This window comes from Mustela erminea, chromosome 5 (assembly GCF_009829155.1).
Source record: "Mustela erminea isolate mMusErm1 chromosome 5, mMusErm1.Pri, whole genome shotgun sequence".
NCBI lineage: Eukaryota > Metazoa > Chordata > Mammalia > Carnivora > Mustelidae > Mustela > Mustela erminea.
Window position 1 is genome coordinate 33354414 of NC_045618.1, and position 16120 is coordinate 33370533.

The window sequence follows — 16120 nt, forward strand, 5'->3', positions numbered from 1 at the left end:
GTGTAATTTTGAGACATTCTTTTTTTTTTTTTTAAAGATTTTATTTATTTATTTGACAGAGAGAAATTACAAGTACACTGAGGGGCAGGCAGAGAGAGAGAGAGAAGGAAGCAGGCTCCCTGCTGAGCAGAGAGCCCGACGCGGGACTCGATCCCAGGATGCTGAGATCATGACCTGAGCCGAAGGCCGCGGCTTAACCCACTGAGCCACCCAGGCGCTCCAGTTTTGAGACATTCTTAAGTTATTCAGTAATAATTGCTTTACTGGACTGGTCATCAATTTTTTTTTTTAAGATTTTATTTATTGGGGCTCCTGGGTGGCTCAATGGGTTAAGTCTTTGCCTTCGGCTCAGGTCATGATCTCAGGGTCCTAAGATAGAGGCCCACATTAGGCTCTCTGCTCAGAGGGGAGCCTGCTTCCCCTTCTCTTTCTGCCTACTTGTGATCTCTCCCTCTCTGTCAAATTTGACAGAGACACAATGAGAGAGGGAATGCAAGCAGGGGTAGTGAGAGAGGGAGAAGCAGGCTTTCTGCTGAGCAGGGAGCCTGATGTGGGGCTCCATCCCAGGACCCTGGGATCATGACCTGAGTTGAAGGCAGATGCTTAATCACTGAGCCACCCAGGTACCCCTGATAATATTTATTACTTGGAATACCACTTTAGCTTCAAATAACCAATCTTATTAGTTATGCTAAAGTTTTTCCTTTTTTTTTTTTTATTGTGGAACCAGTAAAATGAATGAGTTTTCAGGTTTTGTTTTTTTTTTAAGATTTTATTTATTTGTTTGACAGACAGAGATCACAAGTAGGCAGAGAGGCAGACAGAGAGAGAGGAGAAAGCAGGCTCCCCACTGAGCAGAGAGCCCGACGCTGGGCTCGATCCCAGGACCCTGAGACCATGACCTGAGCCAAAAGCAGAGGCTTTAACCCACTGAGCCACCCAGGCCCCCCTCAGTTTTTTTTTTTTTTTTTTTTAAAGATTTTATTTATTTATTTGACAGAGAGAGATCACAAGTAGGCAGAGAGGCAGGCAGAGAGAGAGAGGAGGAAGCAGGCTCCCTGCTGAGCAGAGAGCCCGATGCGGGACTCGATCCCAGGACTCTGAGATCATGACCTGAGCTGAAGGCAGTGGCTTAACCCACTGAGCCACCCAGGCGCCCCCTTTTTTTTTTTTTTTAAAGATTTTATTTTTTTGACATAGAGAGAAGTCACAAGTGGGCAGAGAGGCAGGCAGAGGGAGAGGGGGAAGCAGGCTCCCCCTGAGCAAGGAGCCTGATGTGGGGCCTCGATCCCAGGACTCTAAGAATCATGACCTGAGCCGAAGGCAGAAGCTTAACCCACTGAGCCACCCAGGTGCCCGAGTTTTCAGTTTTCACCGTTTAAAAATTATGTATAGACCTGCTTATCCACCACTCAGATTAAGATAAAAAACTGTTTATAAAACTCCATAATGCTTCCTTTTGTGCTCTGCTTCCCTCTCCTAAAGGGAACCATGCTTATGAAGTTTGTAACCATAAATTTATTTTGTTTGTAAACGTCATGTAAGTTGGATAGCTTAGTTTATATCTCTTCGTATTTGGCTTTTTTCACTCAGCATTATGTCTGTGAGTTTTATGTTGTTGTGTGTATCAGCAATTTGTTCTTTTTTTAATGCTGTATTGTGTTCCACTTATTAATTTTATTGTTGATGCAGTTTTAATTGTTCTTATTTTTTGGCTATTATTTTGTGAATGAAGTGGCAGTGAACATTCTCATACATATCTTTTAGTGGACATAGACCATTTTGGTGGAGGTTTGGCAGTTTCCCATTGTGATTTTGATTCTCATTTCTCAGGTGTGTAATGAAATTGTATTTGTCAACTAACACTGCTAAGCAAACAACTTGGAAATTTCCAGTGGTGTACAACAATAAGTATTTATTTGTTGGTCATGGTTTTGTGGGTCTGCTGGCAAAGCTCTGCTTTGTGTATCTCATCTTCCTACTGGGACTAGTAGGCTATATAATGCATGTTCTCATAACGGTGGCACAAATGTAAGAAGACCTAGCTAACTGGGCAAGTATACTTTGAGCCCTTGTTTATATCACGTCTGTTGACCTCCAGCTTTCCAAATTAAGTCATGTGCTTAGTCCAGTTCAAGGGATGAGGAGGTGTACTCTACTGGGCTTAAGGATAGGTAGTGAATAGTGGGGGGAAAAAAAATATATATATATATATATTTTTTTTTTTTTAAAGATTTTATTTATTTATTTGACAGACAGAGATCACAAGTAGGCAGAGAGGCAGGCAGAGAGAGAGAGGGAAGCAGGCTCCCTGCTAAGCAGAGATCCTGATGTGGGGCTCCATCCCAGGACCCTGGGATCATGACCTGAGCCGAAGGCAGAGGCTTTAAACCTCTGAGCCACCCAGGCGCCCCAGTAGTGAATATTTTTGAACAACAGTCTAATCCACCACAGATGTTGAATTATTTTTCATATCCTTATTGGCCATTTGGATATCCTCTTTTCTTAAGAGCCATTTTCCATATATATTGCTAGGCACACTTACTATAGCAGCAAAATTCATTAATTGCTTAGGAAAAAATTTGATTACTTGCTCATTTTCATTCATTAATTAATTTTTAAAAAGATTTTATTTTTAAATAATCTCTGCACCCAACATGGTGCTTGAACTTACACCCCAAGGTCAAAAGTCACATGCTCTATCAGCTGAGCCTGCCAGGTGCCCCTACATGCTCATTTTTAAAGCCAGACATTGTTGAATTATTGTTGAAAACAGCTCTTACAGGAAGTCAGATAAAGTGTGTTCAGATGAAAATAGATGAGAAAGTTGGAAAAAGAGGAAAAAAGCTGTTAATAAAATGACTGCCTTAAGCAACAAAAATGATTCCTAAAGTACATGAATCAATACAAATGTTTATTTCTTCAACAAATATATTTTTGAGCTGTGGATACCTATGACGGAAAAGACAAATCTTTTACCTTTTAGTGGGGAAGTCTTCTAATAGACAAAACCCCCAAATAAATAGTAATATAATTCTAGGTAGTATATCAAGTTCTCTGATTAAAAATAAATCAGGATAAGGTCAATAGAGTAGGGAAAGAGGGTTATTTTAGATAGGGTAGTAAAGAAAATCTTCTCCGAGGAGTTGGCATTTGAGCAGAGACCTCAGTGAATCAGAGAAGGTCCAGGTAGAGGATGCAGGAAGGAAATGTAAAGGTCTGAAAGCAGGAATAAGCTTAAATTCAGAAAAAGAGCAGTGAGGCTGCAGTGGAGTGGAGTGAGGGAAAGATGAAGTTCGACCACAGTAAGAGGTTGTAATTTTTTAAATTGTGTTATGGAGAACCATTAAAGGTTTTGATAAGAGAGTGACATGATCTATCTTTAAAAAGGGTCGACGCCCCCTGTTGGGTGTTAAATAGACTGTAGTGGAGCAGTGTTCCTTACAGGCTTATCGTACTCTGTCACTGATTTAGATGAGAGAATGATACTGGGCTTGAACTAGGTGGTAGAGATGGGAATAGCAAAAAAGTGGTTAGATTCAGGATACATTTTATTTTATTTTTATTTTTTAACATTTTATTTATTTATTAGAGATAGGCAAAGGAAGGAGAAGAAGCAGGCTCCCCACTGAGCAGAGCAAAAACCTCCTCCCTCGGCCTGGCAAACACAGGTGGTTGATCCTAGGATCCTGGGATCATGACCTGAGCCAAAGGCAGACGCTTAACCATCTAGCCACCAGGTGCCCTGATTCAGGATATATTCTAAAGGCAGACCAGTAGTACTTATTGTTGGATTGGATATTGAAGAATTTCCTTATGCTGAGATTGGAAAAATTTTTTAATAATGCATTAGGGTAAGCTAACTGCTGTTACTAAACGACCCCCAAATATCAGTGACTCTACACAATAAAATTTTCTTATCAAAGTCCAAAGTAGGGGGTTGGGGTGAATGTGGGCACTCTTCTCAGTGTGGTCTTTTGAGACTCAGGATTCTTCATCTCATGGCTCTGTATCCCATAGGACCTTAGAACTTTCCCCTAGATCCTCTCCATTTTCTAGCAGACAAGGAAAGGCAGGTCCCCCATCCTTTTAAGGGGATTTTATTGGTTCCGCTGAAGGGATGTACGTCACCCCTGCCCATATACCACTGCCCAAGGATTCAGTTGCATGGTCCCATATAATTAACTGCAAGGAAGGTTGAGAAATACAGTCTAGCTGTGTGCCCAGGAAGTGGAGGAAATGGGTTTGTAAAAAGAGTATTTGGAGACTCCTGGAAAAAAAAAAAAAGTTATTGTAAAATACATAGTTTGTCAAGTTTAAAAATAAAAATATTTATGTATCTAAATGTTACATATTTATTTGTAAATTTAATTGTAAGTACTAAAAAATGAAGAAATATGAATATTAGCTCTTGAACACCATTTTCTCAATTATTTTTGTATAAGTTCAAAATGTTTAATAGCTCTCATGGCATTTACAGCTCTATACAAATCAGTATTGTTTTCTCAAATGGATCCTGCCTTGATAGTAGAATGTTTTCCTTTCATATGTTCTGGTGAGATTTTTTGCTTTGAATTATTTTCTCTACCGTGAAACTAGATTTTTATGTTTTAGAACATGAATTTGCCTTTTGTTCTTTTACTCTCGTTACTTGAATGGTAATATATGATCTTACTAACATTCATCAGTAGATCCCTATGATAAAGTGAGTGAAAAGAGAAAGGATACTTCTTTTTTTCTTCTTGGAAGTTGCCTTGAGAACTTGGTAAAGAGGTAAAAGCAATCATAAACATTTTTTGAAAATTAAATTTGATTAGCACACAGATGTAGAATATGGCATTAGAAAATCTTTAGTTTTTTTTTTTTTTAATCTTTTTAACTGAACTTCTAATTTAAAGTAAGCTCTGTATTCCCTAACTGTTTTCTTTCTTCACCACAGTTTCCCTCTATAATTAGTCTCTTCTAACTCAGGCCAGTGAATAACAGCATAAGCTGGCCTATTCTGAACCACACCCCACCAACCATAGCAACTGTCTCACCGCATTGTTTCCCTCTGTTAGCATATACTTTTGAAATAACTACTTTGGGATAGGGAAAAAAAGTATTAATTTTCTTTATAACAGATACAACAATGTGTAATTGCTATATAAGTGCCATTTAGGGGCTTCATTCTTTATATGGATTGTTTAAATTATTTTATTCTCCCAATCAGCCACTTATCCATAATCTTTTTATCTGCTGGATGCCATCTTTATCATAAGGTAAATTTTCCTAGACATCTTTTGCTGTTAGCCTTAATTTGCTAATTTGAAAGGTATTAGTTTGTTCCCTGTCTCAGATGTCCTATTCAGCTCAAATGAGGTAATGCACATCAAAATTATTTTTGATGAAAACTATAAATGGAAATTTTGAAGATTAGACAAAAGTCTAATATACCCTGTTCTTTTTACGTATGTATGCCTTTGTATACAATTTTGTATTTTAAGTTTTTTTCTTTTCTTTGTTTTTTTTTTTTTTTTTAAGATTTTATTTATTTGACAGACAGCACAAGCAGGGGGAAAAGTAGAGGAAAAGGGAGAAGCAGACTCCCCAATGAGCAGGGAGCCCAATGTGGGGCTTGATCTCAGGACCCTGAGATCATGACCTGAGCCGCAGGCAGATGCTCCGCCGACTGAGCCTCCCAGTCGCCCTATTTTAAGTTTTTTCATTTGACAATATATTGTACATCCCTTACCATATTTCTGCATGCCTGGCAATACAAGTATCCTTCACATTCCAAATCTGTTTTATCCAGTCTTCAGTTTGGATAGTGAAATTGGTTGTTGAGGGTTCTGCTCTGTTTGAATCACTTTGGTTCCCCAAGTTTGGAAAGCAAATAGCATGATTGTTTAGAAAGTATCTGAAAGTTTATTTAAGTATGTTTGATTCCTGAGTTTAGACTGTGAAATTTTTAGATATCAGGAATTTGAATAACAAGGGATAACTGTATTGTCAAAGGGTATTGCACTGAAATGCTACCTATTGTAGTGGTTTCCTTTGATTGGAGAGAACAGAAACCCAACTCAGAGTGGCTCAGGATAAAAAGAATTGATTGTCACCCTTAACAAGGAAGTTTAGTGGTGGAGTTTATTTGAGGCACAGCTAGATTCAGGAGCCCAAGCAGTATTGATGAGGCTCTGCTCTATGTATTCGTTCATTTTCTTTTATTGCACAAAGGCTTCTTTGCATTCAGGAAAGATGGTTGTGAAAGGTTCTAGGTTTACATCTTTTCAGGTAACCAGCCCAACAGAAAAGAAAATGCTTCGTTCCTAATAGTTGAAGAAAAAGGCCAGGATGAAATTTCAGTGAGCAACTGCTGTTGCCAGGGGAAATGGAATAAACTGATGAGCTGGGCCTGGGTCACAACTAATACTACCTTCCCCCCTAACTGGGGGATGAGGTCAGTCTATTCAAACTGTGTCAGATGACAAGGGAGGCAGTTCTTCAAAGGCAAACTCATTATTGTACTTTCACTAGAAAAAAGGGCCAGACTAATAAACTGGTTAGCTCTCCATGTACCTGTGTTATAGTGTGTTATAATTTCTTCCACACCTTTTTTTTAGTTGAAATACTACAAAATGTATTTTCTCTCAGCACCCAATTTGACTTTTACTTGGCATTGACCTACTATAGGTAAAATTGGGCTTCTGTATACTGTCTAGTGATGGAGATCAGCTGAGGTACACTTTTGTCACATCTTACCCGAAATCTGTTTCTCAACCTTTTTTTTTTTTAAATTCTTGAAGAGATAGAAATAGTGTTTTTTACTTTCTGAGAGAGGCACCTATCCACCTTTGACCTAAATCTCATTTAGTCTTGCTTACCAAAGAACATTTGCTCATCAGATAGACTTTCCATTTTCTTTAGTTTTCAACGTCTGCTTTTCTACTTGAAAATTTATAGCTATTTATAAATATTTGTATTTATATTCTATTAATAGCTATAAAGATGTGCTCCCAAGCCCTCTAATAAATGATTCACTCATACTTTTTTTTTTTTGAAGATTTTATTTATTTGAGAAAGAGAGAGAGAGGAGGGAAAAAGAGAGGGAGAGCAAGTAGGGGTAAGAACACAGCTCCAGGGAGGGACATGCAGACTCTGCTGAACTTAGTTGGAGCCTGATGCAGGCCTTGATCTCATGACCCTAAGATCATGACCTGAGCCAAAAAGAGTCAGACACTTAACTGACTGAACCACCCAGATGCCTCTCACTCATACTTTACTTTTTTTTTTCTTCATAGCAGATTTGATCATTGTCCACTAGTTCTCTTGCCAGTCTTTTTTTTTTTTTTTTTTAAAGATTTTATTTATTTATTTGACAGAGAGAGAGATCACAAGTAGGCAGAGAGAGGCAGAGAGAGGAAGGGAAGCAGGCTTCGTGCCTAGCAGAGAGCCCGATGTGGGGCTCAATCCCAGGACCCTGGGATCATGACCTGAGCTGAAGGCAGAGGCTTTAACCCACTGAGCCACCCAGGTGCCCTTGCCAGTCTATCTTATGCCACTCTTTCCTTAACCTCTTACTTACTTCCTACTTTTGAGAGTCACCAATAATATCTAGAGACTTTTGTCTCAGGTATAAACCTAGACTTACAGTATTAAAGGGTTAAAAGGCACCTAAGAGATATTTAAGATATTTAATTCAACTTTCTTTTTTAGTTTTGCTTGGTGTGATTTCGTTTATACCAACTTTTTTTTCTCTGGCATTTACATGGTATACATAATTTTTTTTTATACTTTCAGATCTTGTATCCTCATATTATAGATATGTGTCCGTTGAATACAGCATATAGTGGGATTTTAAAAGTCTGTTGGCAATCTTTGTCTTTCACCTGGAGCATTTACATTTAATATAGTTACTGATGTATGCTGTCCATTTGTTCCATCTGTTCTCTCTCTAGGACTCCCCCTCCTTTCTTGCCTTCTTTATTTATTTATTTATTTATTTATTTTTAAAGATTTTATTTATTTATTTGACAGAGAGAAATCACAAGTAGACTGAGAGGCAGGCAGAGAGAGAGAGAGAGGGAAGCAGGCCCCCCGCTGAGCAGAGAGCCCGATGTGGGACTCGATCCCAGGACCCTGAGATCATGACCTGAACCGAAGGCAGCGGCTTAACCCACTGAGCCACCCAGGCGCCCCTCTTGCCTTCTTTTGAATTGATCATTTTTTAATCATTCCATCTTTTTCACACTGTTAATTGCAGAGTTATACTTTCTTCCATTTTTTTTAGTGGTTACCCTAGAATAGGGGTCAGCAACCTTTTTTTTTTAAAATAAAGATTTTATTATTTATTTGACAGATAGAGAGATCACAAGTAGGCAGAGAGGCAGGCAGAGAGAGAGGAGGAGGCAGGCTCCTTGCTGAGCAGAGAACCCGATGCAGGACTTGATCCTAGGACTCTGAGATCATGACCCGAGCTGAAGGCAGAGGCTTAACCCAATGAGCCACCCAAGCGCCCCAACCTTTTCTTTTAAGGGCAACCTAGTAAACATTTTTGGCTTTGTGCACCATGTGGTTTCTGTCACTGTAGTGCAGAAGCTTCCACAGATAACAGGTAATGATATAAATTACAGATAGAGGATTAGGTAAAGTCATCCATGTAGAAGAGCACTGGGTTGAGACCAGAAACTGGGAGATTTTTTTTTTTAATTTTGGTTTGAAAGTGAGGTGTGGAAAAGGAGCTCTGAGAGTGAGTCAGAAAAGCAGTGAGCCTATCAGGAAGATTACAATAAAAATAATTGTCATGTGAGGGTAGTTTCAAGAATGATAAGATGGGTTTCTAGGTCAAATGCTATAGTGTGGCGTGTAAGATCAGGATTCAGAAGAGGCCTTTGGATTTGGCAACTTTAGGGTAATGGGTGACATTTTCAGAGACTATTGGCAGAGCTTGCTGTGTGGGAAGAGTGGTAAAGGAGTGAAAAGTGGAAAGATAAACTGTTGATTCTCAAATACTTTTTTTTGGACAAGCAGCAACAGAACTGCATAGATTTCCCAACCTCAGAACCATTATTGGACTTAGAAATGTGTATTTTTAAAAATTGCCCAGATGATTTTATTTTATTTTTATAAGATTTTATTTATTTATTTGACAGACAGAGATCACAAGTAGGCAGAGAGGCAGGCAGAGAGAGAGAGAGGAAGAGAAGCGGGCTCCCCGCTGAGCAGAGAGCCTGATGTGGGGCTCGATCCCAGGACCCTGAGACCATGACCTGAGCCGAAGGCAGAGGCTTACCCCACTAAGTCACCCAGGCGCCCCTGCCCAGATGAGTTTAATAAACCCTAATGGTTTGCCATCAGGATTATTTGTGAGTGATATCTTGAGGCAACCCCTTTCCCAAATACAAAGCGAAAGAGAAAACCAAATTGACATAAATGGGGCACAAAAACGATAAGCTTTTCTATGTTTCAGAAAAGCAGTAGAACACAAAGTAGTTAGTACAGCTGTGGCTGGGACCCTGAAAGTAAAGCAACTGAGGTTTGGGTTTCTTTGACGTAATGGGGAGGTGTTGTTGGAATTGGGCTCATTGTTGGAAACCATGGGCCAGGATGGATAGGGCTCTTCTGTTAAAAAAGATTCTTCTGAGTTTAGTTCTAGGGCCTGCTCTATTGTACATCTTTAGAAATCAGACTATAATTATGCAATGTATCTACTGGAATAATGCAGGGCCTATCCTGCTTGGGTGTAAGTAGTAGCTTTGCTGGTGACCCCTGCTATCCTCTTATATCTAGGGATTCAGAGGAACACAAATAGCTTTTCAGCTAGGAACCTGCTATTTCAGAGCATATTCTTTTTTTTTTTTTTTTTTTTTTAAAGATTTTATTTATTTATTTGACAGAGAGAAATCACAAGTAGATGGAGAGGCAGGCAGAGAGAGAGAGAGAGGGAAGCAGGCTCCCTGCTGAGCAGAGAGCCCGACGCGGGACTCGATCCCAGGACCCTGAGATCACGACCTGAGCCGAAGGCAGCGGCCCAACCCACTGAGCCACCCAGGCGCCCCTCAGAGCATATTCTTAATGTTAGTGCAGGACAGATCTTGTGATTTGAGCAGACCAACTGTATGAAAAATTGTATGAGATAACTGGGAATATTGAATCCTGACCAGTAATACTAAAAATTGTTAATTTTTAAAGGTGTGATTAATGGTATTGTGGTTATGTTAAAAAAAAGTAAATAGTAGGTTCTCAGTAAATGTTTGTATGAAAAACAAAATTTCCATTTTCCAGAAAGTACACCTGTAAATCCATATTTTAAAACAAATTAAGCCATCTAATGCTGAAGATAGGAAATAAAATCCGAAGAGCAGCTTGCTCTGGATGACATTAAAATACTAATCTGAAAATACCAAATTTTATATTTAGTAGTTTTAAGGAGATGAGTAATATCCCTTAAATTAAAACAGTTATGGCACTTAAGGTAGAAAAAAGATCCGGTAGGTAGGAAAATGACAGAAACTTTATAAGTGAAAGCTAGTGTAATTTAAAACAACAGTATGATGGTGATAAATGGGAGGTCAATAGGATGTCTGTTTTCCAGTATCTATGAAATTAGTGTAGTGTCTATCAAAATGTCAGAAGGTTTTTTCATGGTAGTGGACGTGCTGATCTTAAAATTCTTATGGTAAAAAGTCAAAGTAACATTAAAGAAGAACAAGTTGAAGTGATATGCCCTCCAGATATCAGAATTTATTATGGGGTGCCTGGGTAGCTAAGTCCGGTAAGCAGCTGCCTTTGGCTTGGGTCATGGTCTTGGGGTCCTGGGATTGAGCCCTGCTCGGGGCTTCCTGCTCAGGGGAGTCTGCTTCTCCCTCTTCCTCTGCTCTGCTCATGTTCTCTCTCACTCTCCCTCTCTCAAATAAATAAATAAAACCTAAAAAAAAAAAAAACTTATGGAGCTGTAGTAATTAAGATAGGTTCAGGGATGGGCGAATAGAGTAGTAAAAGAGAATAGGGAACCCAGAACACATAGATATTTATATGGAATTTGCCACGTGACGAAGGTGGCATTATAAATCAGAGGGGAAAGATTGGACTCTTGATTGTGGTGCTGATAAAATTGTTAATCCGAATTGGCATGAAAACAATGAAGAGCCGTATGAAAATAAATTCTGTATGAATTAAATATGTAAATGAGAAAAGAACAATTTAGGCCTTTGAGAAGAAAATAATAGGCGGATTACTTTATGTCCTCAGGATGAAGAGGGATTTTTAAAAAACTATACCAAGAGAATGCTATGTGGGCATTGGATCCAGACTGCCTGCTTTATTTTTATTTTTTAAAAGATTTTATTTATTTGACAGACAGAGATCACAAGTAGACAGAGAGGCAGGCAGAGAGAGAGAGAGAAGCAGGCTCCCTGCTGAGCAGAGAGGCTGATGCGGGACTCGATCCCAGGACCCTGAGATCATGACCTGAGCCAAAGGCAGCGGCTTAACCCACTGAGCCACCCAGGCGCCCCAGACTGCCTGCTTTAGATCTCAACTCTTTCACATTTTGGTTATGACTTCGGGCAAATTATGTAATCTTTCTATGTTTTCTCATTTGTAATTGAGGATGATGATGATGATTTTAAAAAAGAGAAACCTCAGAGGAATGCCTGGGTGGCTTAGTTGGTTAAGGTGTCCAACTCTTGATTTTGACTCAGGTCATGATCTTGGGGTTGTGGAATTAAGTCCCCCGGTTGGGCTCTGCACTGGGCATGGAGCTTTCTTGGAATTCTCTCTCTCTCTGCCCTCCACCCCACTCACTTGTGCTCTCTCTCTTGCGTGCATGTGCTCTCTCAGAACAACAACAAAACAGCTGTCAGAGAGGAATTACAAGAAATTAAACATGTGAAATGCTTAGAAAAATGACTAGTACAAATAAATACATAGAGCTAACTGTAGTTATTGTTACTATAATTTACTAAAAAAGAAATCATAACGTGTAAAGGATTGATAAATTTGTTAAAAATAAAAAGTTCCCTTCAACAAAATGTATTGTAAACAAAATAGAAAGCTAAGGCACTGATCAGGAGGAGATATTTGTCACGCATTTAACTGAAAACTGATTAATATCCAGGGTATATGAAAAACTCATTCAAACTGATAAAGAAAAGGTAACTCAAAAACCATAAATGAAGGGGTGTCTGGGTGGCTCAGTGGGTTAAGCCTCTGCCTTTGGCTTGGGTCATGATCTCAGGGTCCTGGGATTGAGCCCTGCATAGGGCTCTCTTCTCAGCCAGGAGCCTGCTTCCCCCTCTCTCTCTGCCTACTTGTGATCTCTCTGTGTCAAATTAATAAATAAAATCTTAAAAAAATTTAAAAAAGCCCAGAAATGAATAAGCAACACAGTGCAAATGACAAATGATAGGATAAATGTTGCACTTGTCACACTAGTAATCAGGGAAATGCAAATGAAAGTAATGAGATACCTTTTGGCACTTAAGGTGGCAGAAACTCAAGTCTGGCGATACCAGCTTTTATTGGTAAGGAGGCAGAGAAACATGAGCACTTTCTACACTGGCTGTCACATAGTCAGCACAACTATTATGGAGAGTATTTTGTTTATATTGACAATTTCACTCTTAGGTATAAAGCCCAAGGAAGGCTTGGAAGAGACATATGAGAACTGCAGCATTGTTTTAATGTGTAATCCTGGGAACATTCTAAGTGTTTGCTGGAAGGATAGTAGATTGATAAATTGTGGTATAGTCATACAGTGGTATTAAAAAAAAACTTAATTTTTTAAAGCAGTTTTAGGTTAGGGTCACAGCAAATTTGAGCAGAAGATCCAGACCTTCTGCCTGGACAACATCCCATCACCCCCACTCTGTGGTACCTTTGTTACAATTAAAGAACCTACATACAATGGCATATTATTTGGCACTTAGTGAACTTTTATGTGCAAAAGACAAGTGAGATGCAGACTAATAAGTATGATATGACACCTTTTTTTAAACTTAAAAAAGTGAAACAGTATTTGTTTGTAATAACTTGTGGAGATCCACATATGTAGTAAAAATATAGAAATGTGTTTGGGAATAATATCAAGCTCAGGATAGTGGTAATCTCTTAACTGTATCTCTGGTACTTTGTTTATAAACTGATCTGGAGTAATAACAGCAGTTTTCAAACTTGTTGAATTGCGTGGTGGATAGATGACTATTTTTTAAAAAAAATTAGTTTCAGAGGTAGAATTTAGTGTTTCGTTAGTTGCCTAGAACACCCAGTGCTTATTACATCAAGTGCCCTCCTTAATGCTCATCACCCAATTACTGCATCCCTTCTACCCACCTCCCCTCCAGCAAACCTCAGTTTGTTTCCCAGAGTTCACCATCTCCTATGGTTTGCCTCTCTCTCAGTTTTCATCTTACTTTTCTTTCCCTTCCCCTTTGTTTATCTCTTTTGTTTCTTAAAATTCTACATATGAGTGAAATCATACGGTATTTGTCTTTCTCCATCTCATTTCACTTAGCATAATGCCCTCTAGTTCCATGGTAAGGTTTCAGTCTTTTTTTTTTTTTTAAGATTTTATTTATTTGAGGGATGCCTGGGTGGTTCACTTGGTTAAGTGGCTGCCTTTAGCTCAGATCATGATCTCTGTGTCCTGGGATCTCAAGTCCCACATTGGGCTCCTTGCTCAGTGGTAAGCCTGCCTCCTGCGGGCCACTCCTCCTGCTTGTGCTTGCTCTCTGTCTGTCAAATAAGTAAATAAAATCTTAAAAAAAAGATTTTATTTATTTGAGAGAGAGGGCATGAGCAGGAGGAGGAGTTGGGGGAGAAGGTCAAGTAGACTCCCCACTGAGCAGGGAGCCTGACTCAGCCCTATCCCAGGACTGTGTGTGTGTGTGTGTGTGTATACCACATTGGAAGATAACACATTTTCTTTATTCATTCATCTGTTGATGGATATTGGGGCTCTTCCATATTTTAGCTATAGTGGACATTGCTGCTATATACATTGGGGTGCATGTGCCCCTTCAAATCGCTATATTTGTATACTTTGGATAAATACCTAGTAGTGCAATTGCTGGATTGTAGAGTAGCTCTATTTTTAACTTCTTGAACCTCCATACTGTTTTCCAGAGTGGCTACACCAGTTTGCATTCCCACCAATAGTGTATGAGGGCTCTCCTTTCTCCGCATGCTCGCCAAAATTTTTTCCTGAGTGTTAATTTTAGTCATTCTGATTGTGTTGATGTGAGATGGTATCTCATTGTGGTTTTGATTTGTATTTCCTTGATGTCAAGTGATGCTGAGAATTTTTTCATGCGTGTGACTACTTTTTATATATTCTGTAATATTCTGTGTTTGAAAGATCATCTAGGAAAAAGGTAAACAAAGTTTCTTCATTTGAGGATGCAGTAATATGCAGTAATATGAGAGAGAAGTAACTGAAGTTACTTTTAGAAAATAACATGGCATCTTTATATGTCAAAGGGTGAAATAAATTAAAAAGGGAAAGAGTGATAACACATGAGGATGATTTTTTGTTGGGGCAAGTTACTGATGGAGATGATAAGAAATAGGTTTTATTAGCCCTGAAAAGATGTGGAATATGTTTCTTATGTAAACTGGAATAGGAAAGCAGAGATGAGATGCAAATAGAAATACATTTTGTATTGGAAAAGGCACTATTTTCTCAGCGAGTTATCGAAGTTGAAATAATTCTCGGGTTGTTACATATGTGGGGTTTGAGAAGATTGGAAGAATATGCAGAATATTTGTAAGGAATGAAATAAGGTCAGATAAAAAATTAGCCTTGAAGGAAAGGGAAGGTTGAATAAAATTTATAGTATTTTGTTGTATAATTTTATCAGCTTTGTTTGGTAAGCCAGTGGCAGGATCTTATTGTTGACTGCTTTACTTCACCACTTAGGGGTGGTGGAAAGTCAGAGCCCAAAAGTCCTTGAAAATAGTATCCGTAATAGGTTTCTCTTACTATTCTCTTCGTTATAATTTTTTTAAACAGTTTTTCATATGTTTATTGGCCATTTATATATATTTTTAAACTTTTTAATTTTTTTATTAATATATAATATATTATTAGCCCCAGGGATGCAGGTCTGTGAATTGCCAGGTTTACATACTGCACAGCACTCACCATAGCACATACCTTCCCCAATGTCCATAACCCCACCACCCTCTCCTATCCCACCACCCCAGCAACCCTCAGTTTGTTTTTTTGTGAGATTAAGAGTGTCTTATGGTTTGTCTCCCTCCCGATCCCATCTTGTTTTATTTATTCTTTTTCTACCCTCCAAATCCCTTAGGTTGCCTCTCAACTTCCTCGTATCAGGGTGTTATAATTTTATCTAGTTTAGTTTTTCTGTTTATTTGATCTTCTTATTTTTTTAAGTTTTTATTTAAAACTAAAGTTAGTTAACATACAGTGCAACATTTGTTTCAGGTGTAGATTTTAGTGATTCAGCACTTATATACCACACCCAGTGTTCATCACAAGTGTGCTCCTTAATTCCTGTCAACTGCGTAACCCATCCCCCCCACCTCTGGTAACCATCATTTTGTTCTCTACAGTTAAGAGTGTATTTCTTGGTTTGCCTCTCTTTCCCGCCTCCATGTTCATTTGTTTTCAGTTTCTTGAATTCCACATGAGTGAAATCATAGTATTTGTTTTTCTCTGACTAGCTTCTTTCACTTAGCATAATACTCCTGGTTCTGGGACGCCTCCGTGGCTCAGTTGTTAAGCATCTGCCTTTGACTCAGGTCATGATCCCAGGGTCCGGGGATCAAACCCTGCATCGGGTTCCCTGCTTAGTAGGAAGCCTGCTTCTCCCTCTCCCACTCCCCCTGCTTGTGTTCCTTCTCTTGCTGTCTCTCTCTGTGTCAAACAAATTAAAAAATCTTAAAAAAAAATTACTTTCTAGCTCTGTCCATGTTGTTGTAAATGGCAAGATTTCATTTCTTTTTTTTTCCTTAAAGATTTATTTATTTTAGAGAGCATGCATGAGTGGGGGGAGGAGCAGAGAGACAGAGAGAATCTTAAATAGACTTCCTGCTGAGCAGGGAGACAGATTTGGGGCTCGATCTCAGGACCCTGGGATCATGACCAGAGCCAAAATCAGGAGTTGGACACTTAACC

At 38.9% G+C, this 16120-nt stretch overlaps 1 protein-coding gene across 10 annotated transcripts in view; it reads left to right on the forward strand.

The window, feature by feature from the left end:
- MYO9A (myosin IXA) overlaps positions 1-16120 on the forward strand; it is a 280827-nt gene that overhangs the window by 30322 nt on the left and 234385 nt on the right. The gene's annotated exons all lie outside the window — the stretch shown is intronic.